We start from the raw sequence: 25,313 nt of genomic DNA on the forward strand, positions 1-25,313 counted from the left end.
CTTCCTCTGAGTCTTGGAGTGTTGGGATTATAGGTGTGCGCCACATTGCCTGGCTCTAAGTACTTAATTTATATAGCAAAGTTTTACAAGCAGATTATGTCATGATGGTGAGCAACAGTGGTGCTGGGAGACTTTGCTTTGCTCTGGAAAGTTACCTCTAGCTTCACTGAAGTCCACTTGAGTAATCCCAACCCCCTCAGCTTTCCGTTATTCTCTGTCACTCTTTGAAAATCTATGTTTTGTAATGACTCTTTATTGTGTGCGTTCCTGGGAGCAGGGACATTGTTGATGAAGGCATATTTAGCTTGGTAAGCGTTTGCTAAAAGATGAAATAAATGGGACTACTAGGAAGATTGAACTGAGCCACTGTAGAGTGCCTCTCTCAAACGACTGACTTTCCATTGTATTGCAGCTATAGGTGGAAGATACTCCAGATTTAGTGTGGGAGTGGGCATGTGGATGGGACCACTGTAATTTGATTCTAGGGGAGGCTAGAGGCTGTCTGTGCTTGCTATTGCTTTGCCCAGAATTTAGTGTCTGCCTATACTTTCCAGAAAGGGCAGAGACACAGACTGCCCCTTATTCCTGGTGCTTAGGCAAAGGAGAAATCTAGCAACCCAGAATGATGGCCTCACTTGTGACAGGTGATGTCACTGTCTAAGTAACAGAGATGCTGTTGAGCAGTCAGGGTTACTACTACTGTTGCTATGACAACACCATGACCAAAGCAACTCGAGGAGAAAGGGCTTATTTGGCTTATACTTCCATATCAAAATTCATTGTCAAAAGAAGGCAGGACAGGAGCATGGAGGTAGATTTGATGTAGTGGCCATGCTTCCTCCTTATGGCTTGCTCAGCTTGTGTTTTTTTTTATAGAACTCAGTACTACCAGCCCCAGTGATGTCCCTGTTCTCAATGTGCTGGACTCTCCCCATTGATCACCAAGAAAATGCCCCGCTTGCCCACAGCCTGGTCTATGGAGACAGTTCTTTCTTTCTTTTTCTTTCTTTCTTTCTTTCTTTCTTTCTTTCTTTCTTTCTTTCTTTCTTTCTTTCTTTCTTTCTATGTGTCTTTTTATTTTATGTACATTGGTGTTTTGACTACATGTATGTCTGTGTGAGGGTGTCGGATCCCCTGGGACAGGAGTTACAGACAGTTGTGAGCTACAGTGTGGGTGCTGGGAATAGAACCCAGATGCTCTACAAGAGCATTCAGTGCTCTTAACCACTGAGACATCTCTCCAGACATTTCTTTTTTTTATTTTTTTAATAAAAATAAGTTTTATTGATTATGTATAATTTTAGTTATACTAACATATTAAAAATATGGATCACTTCATGAATTTGCGTGTCAGCTTTGCACAGGGGCCATGCTAATCTTCTCTGTATCGTTCCAATTTTAGTATATGTGCTGCCGAAGCAAGCACCAGACATTTCTTAAATTGAGGTTCCTACCACTTAGATGACTTGTGTCAAATTGACAAAATCTGTCCAGCACCCTCTTTCTTTTCTAGTAGGGAAAAATGGTTTGTGGTTAGTTAACTGAAAGTGATAGGTGTTTATTTGCAGTACTGTTAAAGACACTATAGTACAGCCATAAAATCCTTTCCCTGAAATAGCTTATTTCTCTTCAGCGACTCTGGTATCTGGTCCCCTCCCCTAAGGTTTTCCTTTGTATGATTTGAAATACAGAAAAACAAAGAAAACATTTTGGTGAGCCTCCTTGTAGCCATCACAGGACACCTGTGACAGCCATGGCCCTGTCTTGCTTCATCTCTGTCCTGTGGTGAATTATTTTGAAGCATATCACAGACATCTTAGCATTTCATTTTTTTTTATCTGATTGCGTAGGCTTCACCTTGTTGTGTTATATAAAATAGAGCCTTTCTGTATGTTGTGCCTTTGTTTTGAGGCATGCAGGATTGCCATTTCTCTGATCTCCCTTGTGTGTATGGGTTCTGTGTGTGACATTCCTTACAGTCTACTTACATGTTAGGTGGGGATTTAAACCAAACCTATTAAGGTAGGATGGAAGTCTGTGTTCTTTGCCTTTGAATCACGTGGGGCTAGTTGTACGTGAGTGCACTTAGGAGGAGTGCTTAGGTGATCTGCTGTAGAGTGCCCCACTTGAGGCTCGCTTTGGAGATGAGCATCAGGGTAGCCATGATCAGAGCAGCTACCTGGCTGACAGACAGGCAGCTCTTTAGTTGTAGGGTATGCACTCACCCGTGGGAGAAATAACCTCAAGTGATCCAGACAGGCCCTTTTCCACCAGGCTTCTGTCTTGCTTCTAAACACCACAGATAGTCTAATCAAGCTACAGCCTGAGGTCAGGTACTGCCCATGGCTTTTTATGTTGCCAAACAATTGAAAGAAAACCTCATGTGACGTGACAATTGTGTGAAAATCATATATTAGTGTCCCTCAGGATAACTGTGTTGGGACATGGCCACAGGCTCTCCCGTACTTACATCTGGGTGCTTGCTCCCTCCACACCATGAACAGCGATGTTCAGGGTAGGGTGTGTGCAGCAAAGGTCACACAACTTATGATCTTAGCTATTTTACTCTGGTCCATCACAGAAGTCAGCTGACCTTGACCTTGACCTCCTAAGTTCCACGGTTGATAGAAGGGAATCCCTACCCCTGAACAGTATTGATACTCTCTTTAAACTCTCCGGGTCGCGGGGGGGGGGGGGGGGGGGGAAGCTAGCGTTGCTGAGCCAAGCGCTTGTTTACCTTTGGAAGAGTATGGGTAGGAAGAAATATTTTGAGGGAAAAGGCTTTGCTTAAGAAGGTGCCTTGTTTTACCTAGTTTTTTTTATTTAAAAAAAAAATTTAGACAGGGTCTCATTATATGCCACTGACTGGTCTAGAACTATGTAAATCAGGGTGTCCTTGAATTCAAGAAATCTTTCCTGTGATCCCGAGTGCTGGGATTTAAGGGTGTGTGTCACCGTGCCCAACCATGCTTTTTCTTTAAAATTATCTTTTTTTAAATTTATTTTTGTTTCCACATCATCTTATTCTGACTAGCACACCAGTAATAACAATACCACACAAGTGACTTAAGGAAACCATTTGACACTTGCCCAGGCCCGAGCTCTTGTCTACTTTTGTCATTTACCATTGCTTTCCTAAATCAACTCACAACTCACTCACGGAGCAACAGAGCTTTTATTGTCTGGTTTCCAGGAAGATTTTACCATGATAGTGATGCTGAGATTCTAGTAAGCTGCAATAATAGCCCATAATAAGCAGGAGTAAGAGGACAAAAGTTTTGTGAGTTTTTTTTTTTTTTTTTTTTTAATGGAAAACGTCAAGGTCCAGGAGAATGTGTCAGGTGGGCTAAGTAGGTAGATGAGAGAAACACCTGCATAGCTCTATGTCATTATTTATTTGTTTATATAATGATTTTTTTATTATTTGCTTTTCAAGACAGGGTCTTTGTGTGTGGCCTTGGCTGTCCTGGCACTTGCTCTATAGATCAGGCTGGCCAGAACTCTCTGTCTCCCAAGTGCTGGGATTAAAGGTGTGCCCCACCATGCCAGCTCCGCCTAGCATGTTGTGAGGATTTTTTTTTTTCCTAAACTCTTCACAACAACCTATTCTGTCCTTTAGTTGACTTAGAGAAGACCAAGTTTTATATGAGGTCTTGGGAATGAATAGGAAGGCTTTATTTGAAAACCTTGATTAAATGCAAAAGCATTTTGATTAAAAAAAGGTAGACTGCATTTGTAGGTCCCATGTCTTTATGATTTTGTGCTTGCTAAAATGCATAACACCTAGCATAATTCTGCTGAATTCCCAAGCCTTCAGGGACCCAGTTTGTGGAAACCACGCAGAACTACCTGCTCAGACCCGAACTCCACTCATTTTTGACAGGTTCTTATAAACTGTCTTAAGAGGAAGTAATAGGAATGTATGTGTCACTGTGGCATGTGACCTGCCTATGATGTCGGCTCTTCTTTTTGCTTTCCTACAGTTTATTGTTTTCCTTGCTGTTCCCATTATACTGTAAGTTAGCACACACATAATGAGCTCCCTTCTGCTGTTTTTATGTGTACATATCTTTGTAGTTTGTACATGTTAGACTCCCCAGACACTTATTTTTCAGAAGATCCTTTTTGGTGTCCGCATCTCACAGTGTTCCCATGTATGTGAGAACAGGTCAAGTTTGGTCAGTATGTTTTGTGGTATAGTTGTCCTTGTAATGCTTCATCCACCATCATCGTCTCCCCTTTACAGATGAGAAAAGTTTCAGAACTGTAAGGTTAATTCACCAAGATCTCAAAGTGTGTACCCTTGGGATCTGCCAGCCCTCCAGTTTACATGCTTAGCTACTTGCTATGCCTATGCCATCCAGATGTGTACCTGCTTGTGAGCATGAGCAGGTCAACTCAACCTTTGTTTCCCTAATTTTGTTGAAAAATACGAATTTTACTAAAAATCCAAATCAGCAAATAAACAGATTCCCAAAACAAAGCACAGAGCCAAGCCAGTCTCTTTGAGCCACCAGAGCTGTTTCCTCAGTGAGCTTTTGAGGAGTATGAACCGTGTGCTTTAGAAATGATCGGCTTTTAAAAGAAAGATTAAATGAAAGCTAAGGTTGTAGCAGAGAGTAAATATAATCATCTGGGATTTGTACCATTAAAAGGAAATCCTTTCTTTTAAAGGATTTTGGAGAAGTGAAATTTCACTATTTAACAGCTGCTCAGTGCAAGATTGCTTTTAATCACATTGATATTCAAACTTTATGCCAGTAGTTTTAATAAATGTGCCCGTGTGATTATTAAAGTCTATTTTGATTGAAGTTCTAAGGAGAAAAAGAGGCTATTAGTAGACTTCACAGTTGGAGTTACTCTACTTTTGAGAGAAAGGCAGAGGGTTACATTTTTATTCATCTTGTACAGAAGGTGTTATTATAAATGAGCAAAGGAAAGAGAAGAATGTGTATAACTAAGTTCAACTTTGTCATTTCTCTTTCTAATGAAAACTCTGGGAGCATCAAATGCTTTTTCTGTTGCATATGGCAAGGAAATAGTAACACTTCATTATCATCTAGACTGAAACCGTAAGTCCAAGACCATTTTCAACCCAGGCTTCATCGTGTTTTTTTTTTTTTTTTTTTTTTTTTTTTATAGTGAAGCTCTACTGAACACTGGAGTCTTTTCATATTTGAGGAAGAAAACTTAAAAGTATAAGCATGGCCTTTCAGCTTCATATTTTAAACAGAGAGGTTTCAGAGATATGTGGGGCACCCCAGACATAAAATTGGTATCATTCATGTTTGGTCTCACAATCATAAAGTCTGAAGGTAATCACTTTGGGCTAAAGGATAGTCCTCTAACTTTGACAGTGTTTAGCTTTGGGAAATGCCCATGACTGCCTTGTCTTTGTTTTACTCTTTTCAGTATGGACTTCTCAGAGATCAGTATCTGTAATGTTTGAGAAGCTGAGTGCTGAATCCTTGTCTCCACAAGACACCAAGATATGACATACTGCAGAAACCAACTTTAAACAGAGGCAGTATTCGGAACTCCCATTCCAGAGTTAAATCTGTGTTCAAATCTCAGCTCTAGCAGGGGAACGATTGGAAGAAAGTTGCATTGCTTCACTAAGTCTCCAATGACTGCATGTAGATAGATAATGGTAATACCTGCTAGTTGGAAGCATTAAGCGAGAGTGTGCAGGTTGAAATGAAAACACTGCTTTCAATTAAGTGCTTCTAAAGAGCTATCAAGGAACAACAGAAAAGTGAGATGCCAGTTTTAACAGACAAGATGTAGGCAGTGTGAGGAAATTAGCAGTCTTAAGATGCTGGCCGGAGTGTACCAAGTGAGTGTAAGTTTTATGCTTCCTTGGATGGTAGAAAAAAAAAAAAATCAATAGTGGGAGGAGATGATATTTCTTTTTCCTTCAGCAGTCTCTTTTCACTCTGACTTGCAGAGCAAAGCCTAGTGTGAGGGTTTACTCTTTTCTATTTGTACAGATTTGCACATACTTTTTTTGGAAGCTTCTCATTTGTACATATTTAGACTTCTTCCTGGAATGCTTTTCAGACTCCATTTTCTGGTCAGAAAAAGATAATTATTGGCAACAGAATAAGTCATCTGTACTGCATTGGAAAACGGATCAGGGGGATAAATGACAACATTGATTTTGTATGTGGAGAGATAGTCTGGGGTTTTTCTGCCTAGTGAGGAAATTTAGAAAATTACCTTTTCATTTTTTGGTAATTTTCATTTTATTTTTAGTAGTTCACCATTGAAGTTACCCTGTTCATTTTGGAACTTCCTAGAAAGTCTTATAATGGAAAAATATATAAAATAACACATGATCATTGCAGAGATCTGTTCTAATTAGAACATTTCAACTTTTTCTTTCTTCCCTCCAACCCTTCCCATATTATTCCTCTTTGCCGTCTTTCAAATGTATTTCTTTTTTTCATTAATTTGTTATGTAAATTAATTTTTTATGTAAATGTGTATACATATATATTCCTAAATATAACCTGCTTATTCCATATAATGTTATTTGTGTGTATGGTTTCAGGCCTAACCATTTGATATTGGATAATCAATTGGTATGCTCTTTCCTCAGGAAGATATGTCTTCCCCTTCTGGCATACCTCAGTTGTCTGCAGTTCTTTGTATAAAGTTGAGGACTCATGGGCTTTTCCTCCTCCACTTTGGCATGGCCATTGGTGTCTTCCTTGTTCAGGTCATGTTTAGGCAATCATTCTGGTGAGACTTTATGGCTGTAGCTTCTGACATTACAAGGAGGCACAATCTCACAACAAATTCCCTTTTCTTTTGGCTCTTAAAATCCTCCCAACCCCCACTTCCCTCTGGCATTCCACGGTGTTCCCTGAGCTTTAGAAGCAGGGCTATTTTGTAGATGTATCCATTGGGACTGGGCTCCACAGCTCTACATTTTGATTGGTCGGGTTGTAGTTTTCTTATGGTGGTCTGTTGCAAAGAGAAGTTTCCTTGATAAGAGGTGAAGGCTATTCTTATATTAGGGTGTATGGATAATTTTTTAGATTGTTGTAGAGTTTATACTGATTTAATAGTCATTGCAAATTCTCTTCCAATATTCATGGCTTCACTGAGTAGTTAACTATGTTTCCGGTACCAGTCATAGTCCCCCTCTTGTTGAACAGGTCTTAAGTTCGATTCAAGAGTTGTTGGTTCCCACCAAGGTATGTGTGCCATTACTTTACCTTTACAGTTATTGTGTCATGCAGGTCATTGATGTGGTTCATCGACAATAGACATCGTAGCTGGGTAGGACTATTCTTTGCTCTTTCCTTTGGGAAGTTGTATGACACATCTTGATACTATGAAAACTAGTCCTTTGGGTCGAGGCTTTCAGTTAGTTCCAGCTCAGGGATCTCTTGGCCCTTTTTCTGAAGTGCTGGTGTCTTCAGCAAAGAGACCTACCTTACACCTCAGGAGGGCTACCCAGGGCAATAGCAATAGACTGGTGTGTTTTGGGCAACTCTTGGACAGCTCTGGTCAACAATTCAAAAGAGCTTCTCATGTCTGGTAGTGGGGATTTTGTTAGATGGTCTTTGGTTCTTGAAGGGACCATTGTCAGTCCAGATGAGAAAAGTTCATTAAAACTATATGTATATATTTACATACAGAATTACAGATGTTATACGTTTTTAGGTAAATAGTTTATTGTATGATTCCTTATGGATGTTTTCAGATACCCTTAATTGTTATTTTATCCTCCTGTATTTTTCTCCTTCCCCACTCCCTAAAGAGCTCCTCTTTCTCTTTCTCTTTATAAGGTCACTTGTATCCTGCTGCTCTTTTTACCCTTCACCTTCTGTATTACCTCCTTCTCCCTCCCTAAAGAAACCTTTCCCATTTCTCTGATCAGATCACTTATTATTTTGGTAGTCCTATCTTTGTTGCCTCCCAACACTTCTCTTGTGGCAATAGTCCTGTTTCACTTTTCTGGTTTCGGCAGTCACTGCGGGATGTGCTCACCCCTGAAATTTGGGAATGAGAGAGAGAGAGAATGTGGCATTTGTGTTTCTGGGTCTGGGTTCCATATATTTAGCTGCAAAGTTAATGATTTTATTTTCTTTATAGTGGAATAGTATTCCACAGTATATACATACCACAATTTTACTATCTAATCATTGTTTGTGTAAAGTTTAGGTTGTTCCCATTTTTTAGCTACTGTGAATACAGCAGTAATGAACATGGCTGACCAAATATATGTGGAGTGGGATGTTGAATTTGTGCATATACCAAGTGAATGGTGTGGCCAGGACATATGGTGAACTGATTTCCTTAGTGGCTGCACCAGTGCATCGTTAGAAATCCCAACATTCAGTGAGAGATGATGAGCAATTTCTGAGCTAGTTCTTGGCCATTGTTCCCCTTCCCCCTTTCTCTTTCTGGTTTTTCAAGACAGGGGGACATGGTTTCTTTGTGAAGCCCTGGCTGTCCTGGAACTCTCTGTAGACCAGGCTGCCCTTGAATTCACAGAGATCCACCTGCCTCTTCCTCCTGAGTGCTGGGATTAAAGATGTGCACCACCACCACACAGTGAGAAATTTCTATTTTTGAGACTTTTTTTTTTTATTTCATTGTGTATTCTGGATATTAATCCTCTGTCAGATTTAAAGCTGGCAAAGAGCCTTTCTTATTCTGTGGGTTTCCTCTTCACATGGTTGATTGATGTTGATTGGGAACACTTTAATTTTATCAAGTCCTACTTGTCAATTGTTGGCCTTAATTTGTGGGGCAAATGGAGTCTTATTCAGGAAGTGCTTTCTTTTCCTATGCCTATATCTTGTAGCATGCTGCCTATGGTTTTTCTAGCAATTTTAGTGTTTTAGGTTTACTCTTTGATCCCTTTGGAGTTAGTTTTTATGCAAGATGATAGGTACAGGTATAATTTCATTCGTTTGCATGTGGGCATCCATTTTTCTCAGTACCGTCTGTTAAACACGGTTTCTTTTCTCATGTATTTTTGGCGTCTTTGTCAAATATTCAGTAGCTGAAGGTACATGTATGCCTACTTGGGTCTTCAGTTTTGTTCCATTGGTCCACATGTCTGCTTTTGTGTCAATACCATATTGTTTTTATTACTATGGCTCTGTAATGCATGTTAAGATTTGGAATTGTAATCCCTTCAGCATTGTTCTTTTTTCTTGGGATTGATATATCTAGGTTCCACATGAATTTTAGGATAGTTTTCTCTGTTTCTGTGAAGAATAAGATAAAGATTTTGATTTTGATTTATTGAATCTATGAATGGCTTTTGATAGAATGGTAATTTTCAAAATGTTAATTCTACCAATCCATGAATATGGCATGTGTTTTCATTTTCTAGTGTCTTTCCATTTTCTCTTTATTTATTTCTTCAGAGGTTTAAAGTTTTCATTGTAGAGAGTCTTTCTCATCCTTGATCAGGATTATTCCTAGACATTTATTTTCTTTGAAACTACTGTGAATGGGAGTATGTCCACGATCTCCTCCTCTGTTTACTTGTGTTGGTGTATAGAAAAGTAAGTTGTGTGCAAGTTGATTCTATGTCCTGTCCCATTGCTGAACTTGTTTATTATTTCTACTGATAGGATTTTGGGGATCTCTAATGTATTGAATCATGTCGTCTGCAAATAGGGATAGCTTGACTCCTTTCCCTATTTGTGTCCTTTAATTTCCTTCTCTTGCCAGCGAGTACTTGAAGCAGATGGATGTGCACTCATGAGAGTGGATATTCCTGTCTCCTTCCTGACTTCAGTGAGATTGTTTCACACTTTTCATGCTTAGGATGATGTTGGCTCTGGGTTTCTTTCATATAGCTTTTACTGTGTTGAATTATGCTTTCTGTAGCCCTACATTCTCCTCCTTTTATCATGAAGGCATGTTAGATTTTGTCAAAGGCCTTTTCTGAATCCACTGAGATGATCATGTGAGTTTTGTCTTTAAATCAGAGCCAGTTTTAAATTGTCAGTTACAGGATTTGAACTTAGTGCTCATCACAATTAGTAGAGGATGATCCTGTAACTACTTTTGGTCCTTTTTGATAGGTGGGGCTCAGACTTGGAGTTAGATGTCCGAGAAGTGCAGATCTTCCTTCCAGGATGTAATATAGGTCCTTTGTAAGTGTGTGTACTACCTTGAGAATGCTCTTACTCTGTTGCCTTATTTTATGCCTATAGCTTTCATCCCTAAAACATTTGAAAAGCAAAGTATTTGGGTCTCACATGAGCTAGAGGCTGAAGACAGAATTACAGACCCATCATCGTGATTCCCAGGGAAGCTAAATTAATCAGCAGTTATTTATATAGAGTTACCCACTCTAAGGGCCAGATTTTCTCATAGGTGTGGGAGATTGAGTAAAGAGTTCTTGTTTCTTTAGCAATGTTTAATACAGTGAATACACATTTTTCATGGAATGAGTGCTGCACAATCAATTAAGAAGGCTAATAAGTGGATTTGCGTTAATATGATCAAGGGAGACTTTGCCTTGATGAAGGGGATTTAATATTTGAGCTGGGATAGGGACGAGAAAGAAGTGTTATCCGGGAGGACAATGTCTCTGGATGGTCATCAGGAGGAGTTTGACAGAGAAGATGGGAGGGAAATAAGGCTGAGAGGATCAGATGAGATGGATTATCAATCCCATCTGTGCTTTGTAAAGATCACTCTTAGGTGGTCTGTGGATTTGGGGGTTGAATGACTGCATCAAAGAGAAATGTGGTAGTGGGGTAGGGTTTGCTGATGACAGTGCACATGCAGAGGTTCAGTGGGTAACTGGTATTGGCATTCACGTGAATCAAGGAAGAATGATTGTGGATGACAGAGAAAGATAGTAAGGACTTGGGGCTTGAGCCTTTGAAGGGTACAATTAATGAGCTCAGAAATGGTAGAGCCCATGCATGCTGGGTTCTGCATTGGAGAACCTATGGACTGACTGCATTGTTTGGTACATTTATTGGACATCCATGTGCAGCTATGAATAAACCCCTTAATGTATAGTTTGGAACTTGATGTAGACCCCTACAGTAGAACTCTTGGGTCCAGTCTGTATCATCAAATGGCAGACTGTGAACAAGCTAAGTTTGCTCCAGTAAGTATCATTAAAGAATCAGTTAGGCCCAAAGGTTGTGCTTCTGGTCAGTTCATACTGAAGGGAGGATGAGGGAGAAGTCAAGACTGAGAATGTAAGAAAGCCAGATGAGTGTCGTGATGTAAAACCCATGAAAAGAAATGAACTGTGGTACCCTGTCAGGTGCTGTGTAGGACAGCATTATGTTAGAGAGGTGTGAAATCTCTGGCTTTGGTGGTAGGTTTATAAATGTCCTTCATCAGAGTTGAGGAGGCACATATCTGTTTGAGGCTCTCAGAATTAGGGCAGAAGTGGAGAGGGACATGTGGACATCTCAGAATTTGCTTTGAAAAAGAATGGAAGGATGAGGCCATAGCAAAGGAGACATGGGTATAGTGCCCAAAGGAACTGAAGCGAAGAATTGCTTCGTTTTTCTTGGTTACGACTAGACATATGCCAGTGGGAACGATGTGAGGAACAGCCGAGGCCCATGAGGGAGAATGGATGGCTGCAAGCGCACCCTTCAGGTGGCAAGGGGCTTCAGTCCCACAGGGGCCACAAAGGTGATGTTCGCACACAATCATCCTCCACCCATAGTGACAGAAAAAGCCAGAGAAATCAGTTGCAGGTAGCGGTGTGCAATTGTAAGGTGGTTAGGTGTCACTTTTGTAGAAGGGAGAAGTTGGAATTGAGAGTGAAAAGGAGGAGAAATTCTGCCTGTCATTCCCCCCCCGCCCCACAACCGTATCTGGACAGGGAGATGCCCACCTAAATGGGCAGTTATGCATCCTTATGAAACTTCCATGTGCTTAGGAGTCCCCAGATAGTGAGAATGTGGGTCCAGAAATCCAGGAATCTCAGCAATTGAGGTCAAACGCTCTTGGAGTATTGGAGTAGAAGAGCAAAATCAGGTCACAAAGGCACCCTGGAGGAGGCAGTGGGACAGTCAGCTGATGTGGACTCAGTATTTCTGGAGATGCCAGGAAGATGGATGCTGGAGAGCAGGAGTGGGTGTGAATGGATGTGGATGTGTCATCGCGGTGGATGAGTTGGCGACTGTGAGGGATGTGGGGGTCAGGTAGGAGTCTGCGAGATAGAAGGCAGGCTGGGGGCATAGCCTAGCCCATCAATGTCTATGTAATAAACAATGTATGTGTTTCTAAGTTGATACGTTAAGACAGAAGATGTTAAAATATGTTTATAAATCTAAAGTGAATTGTCTTCTCCTGGCAAAATCATTTAATGATTTTAGCTTGTGTTTATTCATTAACTTATCATATATTTTTACTTTGCATTTCTTCTGGTTTTCAGAAAAATGTCAGTATTCATGAAACTTCTATTTGAATGAAAGAGGTGGGCAACATTAAAAAAACATACGTGTTAGAGGATGAACTTGGAAGGAGAATGGTAAAGTGTGGGTGCTGCTATTTAAAATGCTGAAAGTGTTTACTTTTTTCTTTTTTCGCTCTTATGTCAATCGTTGAAATGGAAGCTGTAATAAAAGTCTTCCCCTCAAAGAAAAGCCCAGGGCCAGACAGTCTCACTGCTGTGTTACACCCACAAAATAAAAGGGACACTGCTGAGTCAACTCAAAGCAAGTATTTTCGTATCAAAAGCAGGTCACGACACAATAGAAAAAGAATCACAGACCAGTTTCTTTGAACATACATGAAAATTCTCAACAAAATACTTGCAATCCAAATTGGGAAATATGTTAAAATATGTTAAGATCATACATTATAATCAAGTGGACTTTATCGCAGAAAGCCAACGTAGGTTAAAGATATACAAAACAATAAATGTAATACAGAACCCACAAACTTAAGAGAAACCACATAATCATGAGGGTGTAATCATGCGGTTTCAGATTGGCAAACTAAGAGTCTGGTTGGGGAGGACCTGGTGGGCTTGAAGACCCCCCAGGGACTGGAGTTGGCCAGAGAGCCGTAAAACAGGGCACGTGTGATGATCCAGGAAACTATTTGGAAAGCAGAGGGCTCATTTAGGCCACTGGGTCCTGGCCTCATCTAGACCTTCCAACCTGTTTAACCTTATCACCTTCCATTTTTCCTGTGACTGTCAAGTACAGTAGTAACATCCTGGTTCCTCTCATTCAGGAGGATTCTTTCTTACTCACAACCCTCAGACTGTCTCCTCCTCGGTGGAACCAGTGCTTCTCCTGCCCCACATCCTACTTCTTTGATGTTGTTGTTTCGTTTGTTTATTTGTTTGTTTGTTTGAGGCAGGTTTTTCTGTGCAGCCTTGCCAGTCGTGCACTCACTTTTTAGACCAGGCTGGCCTCAAACTCACAGAGATCTGCCCTCCTCGCCCTCCCAAGTGCTGGGATCACAGGATGTGAGGGCCATCTGGCTGTGACATCTGTCACCCCATTGACTTCCAGGGTTGATTCAGCTGGTCTGGTTGCCCAGCTGAGTGTCCCCTTCCTTACCATTCCGTGCGTATCCCTCCAGAAGCTGCACACTCGGGAGGAGGACCTTCTCAGAATAGAGGAGGACCCATCTCAGTCAAGGGTGTACCAGTAGCTGCACTCCCCGGCTAGAACCTCCACACAGCTCAAGGTCCACATCCATATCTTTACGTGCTGTCATACTTAGGTTAGGTGTCACCTCACTTTGAAACCTTTATCAAAAGTGGTTATTACAATCTGGTGCCAATATAAAACAGGAACTCTTGAAGCCTGGCGTGGTGGTGCATACCTGTGATCCCAGCAAACCTGTGATTCCAGGCAAAGGCAGGCAAATCTCTGTAAGTTCAAGGCCAGCCTGATCTACAAACTAAGTCCTGGACAGCCAAGGTTTCACAGAGAAACTCTGTCTCGAAAAACCAAAACAACACACAAAAACCAGGAACTCTGTCCTGTTCAAATAGCTGCTATGGATAGTTCTGGGGTATAAACTCTAAGAAAGAATTGGGGTGGAAAGTTTTTACATAGGTTTTAGTTAACCTTGCAGAACTGCTCAGAGGATGAAAACAGCATACACCCACTAACACTAATCTTCCTGAAGGATGTGTGTCATACAGTGGAGTACAGTTTAGTTCTCTCGTGGATTATCGGTCAGGAGGTCATTGTTTGTCTCTATTTCTAGTATTCCAGCATTTTGTATTTTGGTTGATAGCAATATTCAATGAAGAAAGAGAAATCATTTTGCTTTAGGAATAAATAGTTTTTATTTATATAAATAACTGATTATGTGCCCAAGTCTTCCTACCTCACTGGAATTTCTTTCTCCAAATGAACTGTTTCTTCCTTCAGTCTCTGAATGGGTTATTTTCTGCCTTCACATTATTCCTGTTTCTGGGCCCCTTTTCTCTCTGCTGTGATGAACTGCTGGAGCAGAGATGGACTGTAGGTTTTATATGCCACTCTTTTGTTCCCTTATATCAGTCTGTAAAGCTTTTCATTGTCAGCTGCCAGCTGCAATGAGCTGTTCTCCAAAAGATCTGTGTTAGTGGGTATTTTCTTAAAAGCTGTTGGTTGTTGTTGAACATAATCTGTTATGTGAGTTTGTAATCTATTCATGAATCATGTTATTCTTATATAGTGACAGTTATGTCGGGGAAACAAAACATGGTTTAATTCATGTAGGTTCTGGATAAGTCTGGGCATTTAACAAAGATCTTTCACCGCCACCCCCTCTTGTAAATGTGAAAGGCTACTTCTTAAATATGGGATTTTGATGGATGGCATTTAAGAATTATGAAAACATGACAAATCCTGAGAGCTGTACAGTACCTATTTAAAAATCTTTTATTACATTTTATTTTATATGATGGGGGTCACATGAATAAAGGCACATAAGTGGATGTTAGAGGGCAACCTGTGGGAGCCACTTCTGCTTCTAACTTGTGGGTCCCAGGGATGTACTGACATATTTTATCAGGCTGGCAGCAAGTGCCTTGATACACTGAGGCATCCTGTTGGCCCCGTGTGTATGCATGGATTTTAAGTGGAAAGATGATTTGGTCAGTGCCTGAGTAGCAAGTCATAGTAGTAATAACAGCTTCATATGGGTAGCCTCCATGACAGCATGAGTTCAGAGCAGGCACTTATTTTCATTTTAGTGAAAAGGTGAAGTTCGGGTATGATAATGTGTCAGAATTGCAGTCTTTAAGAAGAATTTCTGATCTGGCGGACTCAAAAACATTGGCATTCATTTTTTGGTAAATGTATCAGGCACTCTTTAGACAGCAGCTGGAGATTAAGGACGCTGCTAAGTTGCTGTGGGAACAGTAGTCATACCCACAGAGTGGCATGGAATTGAGGCTTTCTCAGGCTTTTGAATTGAGTAGTTGCCTGAATATGTTGGGCTAAGTAGGTGCCGTGAAAAGGTCCATTTAAGATCTGTTGTGTACACCATTTATATATTGGGGAGTGAGTAACTGGTGAACACTCGAAAGTAGACGCTAATCGTTTGTTAGCTAGGTATGTAAAACAACGTAAAAATTCTTAAACAGCATGGAAGCCGCATGTAATTAACCACCTAGGACAGGCTTTCACTAGGAGGGTAAATAAACATGACAGTGCTGCAAAGGCATCTGCAGCTGGTTGTTTTCAGGGGTCTTTCTTTTGAGAGTAGAATTACTAGTTTTTGTCTTTTGCACTAAAGCATGGTCTGATTGATCTGACTGTTGGTTCTTTTTTCACATTTTTGCTTATCCTGAAGGTAGTATCTCCCAATAAGGAAAGGCAAGCAAGAGCGAAAATGAAAATACATAAATATATATTAATTTAATGCAGCTTAGTTTTGCCTTGGCCTTGTTTGTATTACCATGTATGTATTACGGTGTTGCTTTGGTGTGTGTAATGCCTGGCACAAGATGTCCAGGCCAGCATCATTCATGATGGGTGTTGTCAGTGCATCTGCTCTACTTGCAAGCCTTTAAAGGTGATTGAGAGAGCCCATCGTTCCCTAAGTTTGGCATTATTTTGTCTTACAGCCTTTTGTAGGAATTAGGGTTTTGAAAAGGTAATGACTAAGTCAAACTCATTTTTTTTTTAAATAAGAAAAGTATGTCTTTATCTAGCTATCTCTAATAATTCTGATGCCATTAATAGGGCATCTTTCATTTCCCTTCCCTTTCTTATTGTCTGGTGCCTCCTTCCTGCTTTGTTTTGTTTTCAGACAGGATCTTGTTCAGTAGCCCAGGTTAGCCTAAATTCATATATGTAACTCAGATTGTCCTTGAACACGGAGAGTTCCTCTTGCCTTAGCCTCCCAATTGCTAGGATTACAGGATTCTGCACTTAATTTCAAGAAAATTGAGCAGCCCAGGTTCAGAAACAGTTTTACTTTCTATTTTAAAAGATAGCAAGACTAGGCATGGTGGTGCACCACCTTCAGTGCCAGCACTTGAGAGGCAGAGGCAGGTGGACCTCTGAGTTTGAGGGTAGCCTGGTCTACATAATGAGTTCTAGGATAGCTAGAGCTATGTAGAGGGACCTTGTGTCCAAAACAAAACAAAACAAAACAAGAAACAAAAAGAACTCTCCCCTAATCCTCAATAATATTTAAGGGCTGTCAGTGTTATATGTAGATAATGAGGGAGTGAGTTAGTAAGATATCTTGCAAGTGGTTGGTGCCATCATCATTGAAGTTCGCATTGCTTGTGAAAATATCGTGTAATAGAATCTATTCGTGTGAAGCTCCTCTGCAGCGTTCCTAGGGTGGCAGGGCACTCTGGACAACCCCCACATCCTCCCATCTCATGGCTTATGAGGAATTGTTGAGCTCTGCAATATCTGTAGAACTTAAGGAGTATTTGTGCCATGTTTCCGGGTAAAAAGCTGCTTGTATGCAAATGTGAGAGCTTACAAACTGAGTTTGTGAAATCTGGGGAATAATATTTGCACGAATGGTATTAGAGGAAGAGTGGAGCTGTTGCAGACTGCTGCTGAGGAGTGGGAATGGAGGTGAAGGTTCTAAGAGAGGTTGACCTAGTGGAGGGGTACAGTAGGATCTCTATCTTGCTTTTACTGCCTCTTCGTGCCATAACTAACTTTTCAACACCTGGTAAGCATGAAACTTGCTTACTCAGATTTGGAGCTTAACTCAGACCCAGGTGTCTTAACTATATGTGGAATCTGCTTAGAGTATGCCTGGCTCTCCATTGGCTAGTGTGCAGAAGAGCTCCTGGGAATGGTAGAGAGCAGTCATGGACTTTGCTGGATGCCGAAAAGGCCCTCATCCTGAGTGGCTGCCCCAGAGTTTTTGTTTGTGTTTTTGTTTTTTGTTTTATTTACCCATCTCCCATTTTGGGAGATGTTTTGGTTTTTTGAGACAGAAATCTTGTGACTTCAAATTCCTGGTTCTTCTGCTTCAAACTCCGCAGGCTGAGATCTGAAGCCTGCTCTCCTGAAGATCCCTCTTGTCTTTCAGAAAGAGGACATCATGGAAGTCTCTCTGTCTCTCTTTGAGTTGTCTTTGAGTTGATTTTGACCAAATTTTTTCTAGTGTGGATGGCTTTCTTCATCCACAGTCTCCTTTTTAGATTGCCTCATTGCCCTTTTAACAGTTTACTTTAAGTTTTCCTGTTTGTTAATGTCTTTTACATATCGTAAGGGGCTCAGGTGACAGGCATAAATTATGTTTTTGATTAAACTTTTGTAAAAGGTGGAAAGCCTTAAGCTTTCATGTGCTGAAGAACAGTTGGTTTAAATTCAGGGGCTCCAAAACATGCTATTTAAGTAATGAGGCAATATGAAAATGTTATCTAAATATGCATAAATACATTTCTATGTAGAAAGAATATATTTTTGTCCGATTATCAAAGCCCTTCATGACCTAGGTTTTGCCACCAGCATGAAAATACACTCTGTTTAAAAGGTAATTGTCAACCTTCATTATTATTTTGTGATAAAAATAGGCCTTTTTGTTGTTGTTCGAACCTATTATTTTTAACCTATTATTACTGTTTCTTGTTCATTTTGTTTTGATTAACTGATACTTTCACAGCATTGTTTCTTGTTATTTTCTTTGCATTTGTGTACACTATTCTCGCTGTATTAAAGGTTACTGGGGTTAGAGCACTTCTACTGTTAGCATTTATGAAACTAGAGCTTTGATACTGTGCATTGAGGGGTTGAGGGGAGAAAGTGGGCCAGCCAGAGAAACTTACTTTTTTTTTTTTTTTTTTTGTCATCATAGTTACATTACATAGGTACATGCCATTCCAAATAGACAAGTTTTAATTCTACCTAAGGTTTTGGAACTGGTCCTATTTGTAAATTTATGGGAAATAAGGAACAGGCGTTTCAGGCAATGGCTAAAGCAGTCTTTTAAAACATCCGTCTAATGGTCTGTTGTTCCTGCTTAAATGATTCACCGACTCTTGTTCCCCTTATGGTGGAAATAAGGCCACTTTATGTGGCTGGTGGACAGTGTTTTATTTGACACAACCTCTCAGCATCTTAGCTTTTCTCTCTAGGATGTTCTGTTCCTATTCAGTGACTTCCTTTTCCTTACTCCTGCCTTACTCGTTTCTCCTGACCCTCTCCCCAGCAGTAAGAAAATTACTTGCCTTCTAGATAGAGTATAGTCTTCCTCTGTGCTATCAGAGTGTCCTGGCATGTATTCTCTGCAATCTTCATAGAACCTATGTAGTCTTTCCTGCCTTGAGGTCACCTTTTTTCTTGCACTCTCTACAAGCCTCTGCCTTCATTGTCTCAAAAGCAAAAGGTGTTTTGGTCTTCCTCAAGAAGGTCCTTGATGACGGAGCCTGCAAATCCTAACAAGATTTGGTAACTGGTAGTGTCCTTGTCTCCCTTCTAGATGAAATGGTATTCTCTGCTAGAGTTGAAATGAACCTTCCAGATTCGAGAGAAGGTTTGCGATATTTCTGGTGAGTGAGCAGTAAAGGCCATGCTGTACTGTCCCTGAGCAGGGTGAGCGCCTGTTGATAGGTGTGGCTAGTTCATTTTCTTCTGTTAGTTTATATGCTGTTCAGTTAAGGTGTGACCTTGAGGGCTTTTTTTTTTTCCCCTTCAGTTTAGAAATTGTTGGGTGTTCATTCATAATTTTTTTGCCTTTGAAGGACCATTAATGCTCATCTTTGTTTCAGAATTATCAGTTGTCCTAACTCCCCTGCAAGGAATTGCCCACAGTGTATTTGCTTCAAAAGTCTGGAGAATGAATTGCGGACCGGGAAAGTCTAAAGACAACCCATGTCTGTCCTTTTAGACTTCTTGCCAACTGGCAACCTCCCTCACCTCCCATAGCCTCTTCATTCCTTCTGCTCGGCGACTGAGATTGAGTCTTGCCCCTCAGCACCCAATGTGCTGGGCTTTGTCACTTAGGTCTGGATCCCGCAGTCAGAGGATGTTTTGTTTATGGGAACCATTCTGAGCGTAGCTTGCAAAATCAGATATCCTATTTATACCTCTTTCCAGAGATCAGAATTGGGTATGGTCAAAGACATCCTTTGAAAGAGACAGAAAGAAAAATCCTGGGTAGGACTGGGACACAGAGGGCCATGAGAATGCATGCTGTGGTGACTTAGGCTTCCTGAGTCACAGGAATCTCTGGATTCCTGAGAACACCGAGAGTTCTGCAGGAAATGAGTTTGTTGCATCAGATTTCTAGACCATAAACCCCATTTCTAGACCATTCCTTCCCTTTGACCTTGTGGGAAGGTATTTAATACTTTCTTTACTTCAGTTTCTTCAAAAGTGGACATGATTCCAAGGGTTCTCTACCTTAGCACTGTTGACCTTGGAGCAGTACATTGGGATATTGGGAGAATGTTTTGTGTGTTGTGGGGTGTTTATCATCCTCTCTGTCTTACACCATTTGATTCTAGTTGTGACAACTTAAAATTTAGTGTATAGAAACAGTGGGTATGTGTTGGTCAGTGTTGGAATGCATTGGGCAGGTGTTCTGTTGCTTAAACAGGTTCCTAATTAGCAACCACACTCTGGAAAACCCTGGGCTTCCAGGGTCTCTGTTCTGTTGGGTGGCTTTCAGGAAAAGTTCATCCTCCCAGTCTGAGTTTCAGTAGTCATTTGCAGCAGCTCTGAATGAGGAGTCATTGCCCTGGCAGTCATTCCAAAGTGCCCACTTCTCTACAGTATATCAACATGGAGAGTGCCTTTAAATTTTCAGAAGCTGATGTTTATAATTGATGGCAGCATTGACAGTAAAGAATGTGTTATTTCTTTGAATATGTTTGTGTTTTTGTGACTGGATTGAGGTTCTTTATGGGCAGTGGCTGTTCTGCCTTTCCTTTCTGCTGGTAGTCAGCACAGTTTTCTCACACAAAGCCTCAGACCTGAACAGCCTGCATTGTTCAGTGTTCTGGGATGATGCTCTTGGCTGAGGACAATCAGCAGAGCATTCTCTCATTTATTAGTATGGTACCAGCACTGTCCCTACTCCAGTAGTTGCTGTTTTGCCTGTGAAGCAGCATATGGATCTGACCATTTAACCCCTTTGTTGCTTTTTGCTTACTCTGAAGACACGTATACATTGCAAACTAATGTCCTCATGTTATCGATGAGGTTTCACAGGGTTTATACAGCAGGGCTCTACCTCAAGTGCTAGGCGTTTATGTAGGCTCTTCGGTGACTTGCCTCACTGTTTATTCTGTGCATCTTGTTTTGAAATAGTTACAACAGGAAGCTGAACCATGGTGGCACACACCTTTAATTCCAGCACTGGAACAGCAGAGACAAACTGATCTCTGAGTTCAAGGCCAGCCTGTTCAGGAGAGCCAAGGTTACACAGAGAAACCCCATCTCAAAAAACAAACCAAAACAAACAAACAATACTTGCAATGAGAGTGTAAGTTCTACAACGGCAGGATTTTTCTCACCACTGTTGTTTAATGTTGGATGTTTACTTTGATTAAGTACACATGCTATGAAATATTGTTTGCTATTCCTTAATTTTATCTTTGTTCTATAAATTTCTCTAAGTATAAACATTTTATTATTCTAGGATTCTAGTATTAATTACATGAAATTTAGTGGAGTTTTTAAAAATTCATACAGTAAGGCTGCTAAAACATAGCCATTATATATACTTCATTGTTTGTATATTATTGTATGTTACCTGTTAGAATAGTAGCTTTTAACTTCAGCCCTGGTTGAGAAGTTTTTAAGGGTTACTTTAAGGACTTACCAACCAAGCCTCTTGTGAATTGTGGATTACACAGTTAAAATAAAGACATGCAAACCTTTAATCCCAACACTCAGGAGGCAGAGGCAGGTGGATCTCTGTGAGTTAGAGGTCAGTCTGGTCTACAAGTGAGTTCCTGGACAGCCAGAACTAAATAATGAGACCCTGTCATTTTTTTTTTTTTTTAAGATTGATTTACTTATTATATACACAGTGTTCTGCCTGCATGGCAGAAGAGGGCACCATAGATGATTAGAAGCCACTGAGTGGTTGCTGAGAATTGAACTCTGCACCTCTGGAAGAGCAACCAGTGCTCTTAACCTCTAAGCTATCTCTCCTGTCTTGAAAAAGCAAACAAAAACAAAACAAACAAACAGAACCCAATGAAATAAAAATTCAAGTCATCATTTGTATGTTTGATGTCTTACAGTGACTCCCTTTGAAGTTCAGAGTGTGTGTGTGTTTGAGATTTTTGTGAATTCACATGGAAAATACAGGCTCCCAGTAATCTCCTATTTGACTTTTCACATACAGTTTTATGTACTGGCACACAGAGATTGCCAGTAGAGGTTCTAGGTCAATATTTGTTCTCAGATTATAACATGATGGAAGTCTCTCCTGGACAGAACTCAAGGTTCTTTATGTAAGTCTGATTCTGTTCAGCCAACATTCTGAGCTATTGCTTGGCTTATGAGTTTTTTTTTTTTTTTATTCTAATTCATAAGTCATCAGCATGCTATAATGACAGTTATCTGTGTTCTACAGCATAAGCCCATTTAAATAAAGGCCATAACTGAATGGTAAGAACCCAAGAAGTCTAAAAGAAATGTGTGATGTCCTGCCCAGCTGAGTGTCATTATTTGTGCTCCTCACTTGCTTAAGCAGACTGCCAGAGATGGGGTACAAGTTAATTAACCAACTGTTTGCAGAGATAGGACCATGGCATTACTGATAAGCTTGGGCATAAATAAGTAAGCAGTGTAGGCTGCTTTTTTTTTTTTCCTCCTGAAACAGGAGGACAGAAGTATGTTAATTAAAATAAAAGACAAAACCTTAGTAGGAAATTAGTAATTTGTGTTTTTTTTATTTATTAGCATGTATTACAGTTTCCTCTGTTCCTCCCATCTCCCTCCTCTATCCCTTCTCCTCTCCCCATCTTCTCTTCCCTTCTTTCTTTCCTCTACTCCTCCTCCATCTCTCCTGCTCTCTTCTTTCTCCATCTTCTCTATCTGCCCTCCATTCCTTTCCTTCTTGTGTTTTAAATTTCCCTTGAGAAAGTATATTGTTAATTTTTCTTAAAAATATTTGAATACTTTATACCTTACTTAAAGATATTTGTATCCCTCTCCCTCCCTCTACATTAAATACTTTTTTTTTTGTATTGAGGGTTAAACATTAGGTATGATACACATTCTACTTCTAAGCTATACCCTTTGCCCTATTAAACATAAATCTTGTTTTGTTCTGTTTTTTTGAGACAGGTTTTCTCTGTGTAACCTTGGCTATCCTAGACTCCTAGGATATCCTAGGATATCCTAGATATTCTAGCTTTGACCAGGCTAGCCTCAAACTCATAGAGATCTGCCTGCCTGTGCCTCCCTGAGTTTTGGGATTACAGGTGTGCACCACTACGCTTGGCTTTAAATAAAATTTTTATACACTGTAATTCAAAGTGATTGGGGGTTAATTAGTCCACATTAAGCTTTAAGTTGTATTCTATATAAAAAAAGCAAATGAAATAGTTTTGTAGAGACAGCTGTCTTACCCACATTTATAGTAGAAGCAGCTTTCCTTTCTGTAGGGACTAAGTCCTTGAACTCGCTGTGATCTGGCACAGTCAGGGCTAATCTTTACTATCAGCCCTGCCCTATCCCTGCTATGTTAGTTTAAGCAAGTTCCTTAACCTCTTGGTGCCTGTCCTCATTTGGCCATTGGGTTAAGTTGAGGGCCTGTACCACAGCCTTGTGAGGACTATTAATAAGTAATGTACTCCTTAGTCTCATGGCCCATTAAATGCTTACAGATGTCTGACACAGGGGCTGCTGTTGTTATATTGTATTTTAAACACTTATCTGACCTATTCCTTCAGAAACACTCAAAAGAAAGCAAATTTGTGGACAAATGGACCTTTGAGTTGAGCACAGTATTAACTGTGGCTGTTCAAGGTGTTATCACCCAACCGAATCTGTTTGCATTTGGCTGTGGCAAATGATAGTTGAGTACCTTGTTCAGGTGTGTTGACCAATTGAAACTGCAGAGTGTGAAGAAGGAAAACTGATAAGACTGCATCAGACGTTTTTTCCCCCTTTTGTTTATTGCTGTTGGTTTTTGGTTTTGAGTCAGGGTTTTTCTGTGTATTCCTGGCTGTCCTGGAATACGCTCTATAGACCAGGATGGCCTTGAACAGAGATCCACCTGTCCCTGCCTCCTGAGTGCTGGGATTAAAAGTGTGTGCCACCATCTCTGACTGCATCAGACTTCCTAAGAGGGGTGTTTCCCATTAATTCGGGAAACTTATTGAAACAAATGAGCAAGGGAATTAAATACAACAAACTTTTAGTTAAGTGTGTCCTAGTGGTAACAAACATCACATAATTTGTTGAATCAAGGAAAGAGAAGAAAAGAAGCTTTGCAGTGTTGCGACAGAATGGGAATAGAAGTCATACACCAACAGGGGAAGGTCCCTTCCCCTTTTCCCATGCTCCCTTCCAAGTCTCCTGCTTCTAAGTTCTGGTCCAGACAGACAGCTGTGTGTAAAGTGTGGACTAAAGAACACAGTGAACTAAAAATGTATGAGAATATTTAGAGGAGTCAGCATTAAAACTAAAGAAGTCACATTTTTAAGCACCTAGTTTTACCTACTTATTTTTATCCATCTCTCCAGTTTGACCAGGTGCTATCAGCTATGAGGCAGAGCTTATGGCATGAATGGTGAAGTGTACAGAATGATTGATTTGTTTCTAGAAGCATCACAGGAACATTACCTTGATGTGTGTGAGGGTATAACAGTCTTTCAGATTCAGGGATTTATTCTTATTATGACTTCTCTTCCAGTAAAGCTGCCTGTGGGGAGAACTAGGTCACTCAAGTGTGATCTGGGGACTCAGGTGTTTGCTCGATTGTAGTCTAATACCTGGTTGACTTTGAATTTATTGACAGTTAACATACATGCCTTTTACGTGTTTGTGTATGGAAGATGTAGTTTTAGGACCTGACTTATAAAGCACTTGCCTAAAGTTAGTTAAGAATCTTGAAGATTGCCAGGCACAGTACCACATGCCTATAATCCCAGAACTCTGGGAGGGAGAGGCAGGTTGATTTCTTCGTTCTAGTACAGCCTGGTCTATAGACAGAATCCAGCACAGGCAAGGCTACACAGAAAAACCCTGTCTTGAAGAAAGAAAAACAAACAAACAAACAAACAAACAAAAGACTGAAGATGACGGCTTTATTGGTTTCTTCTGGAGTATGCCATGGTCCCTAGAGCTCATGTTCTATGTGTATATATGCTCTCCATTTTCAGTCCTGCAATTCTTCCACTTACTTACCCATTCTGTTCTACAGGAAGGGAGACAAGGCATCATTGACCTCACCACCTTTGTATCCAGGTCATTAGCAAGTCATGGCAACAGTTTCTCCTTAATATCTCTGAATCCTTTCTGTACCTCCTCAGTGTCAGTCCCAAGGCTAAAACACCTGTGGCTTTTTCCAGCTGTTTCTGCAGACGTTCCTGACTAGACTTCCTCTTCCTGATTTGCACACCCTCCAGGTACTATGTAGTCTCAGCAGTATAGAAAATAGTAACAGATAGTGTGATTATCCATTTTTTGTTTTGTTTTGTTTTGTTTCAAGACAGGGCTTCTCTGTGTAGCCTTGCTTTGTAGACCAGGCTGGCCAAAACTCATGGAGATCTGCCTGCCTCAGCCTCCCTGAGTGCTGGATTATAGGCATGTGTCATTGCTCTCAGCTATTTTATCTACTCTTAAAATGAATCTATTCAGTTCTGCCAGAGGAAGAACCTTTAAAAATATGACCTTCTGTAAAAGCAATAATACTTGTAATAATAGTCAAAATCAGCGTTTGAAAATTAATCAAAGGCT

At 40.4% G+C, this 25,313-nt stretch overlaps 1 protein-coding gene and 1 non-coding gene across 5 annotated transcripts in view; one reads left to right on the forward strand and one right to left on the reverse strand.

The window, feature by feature from the left end:
* Atxn7 (ataxin 7) overlaps positions 1-25,313 on the forward strand; it is a 166,757-nt gene that overhangs the window by 63,961 nt on the left and 77,483 nt on the right. The gene's annotated exons all lie outside the window — the stretch shown is intronic.
* On the reverse strand, positions 1,320-1,426 carry LOC132656747 (U6 spliceosomal RNA). Its single transcript, XR_009594440.1, has one exon. It is a non-coding gene; the product is annotated as a U6 spliceosomal RNA (small nuclear RNA).

This window comes from Meriones unguiculatus, chromosome 9 (assembly GCF_030254825.1).
Source record: "Meriones unguiculatus strain TT.TT164.6M chromosome 9, Bangor_MerUng_6.1, whole genome shotgun sequence".
NCBI lineage: Eukaryota > Metazoa > Chordata > Mammalia > Rodentia > Muridae > Meriones > Meriones unguiculatus.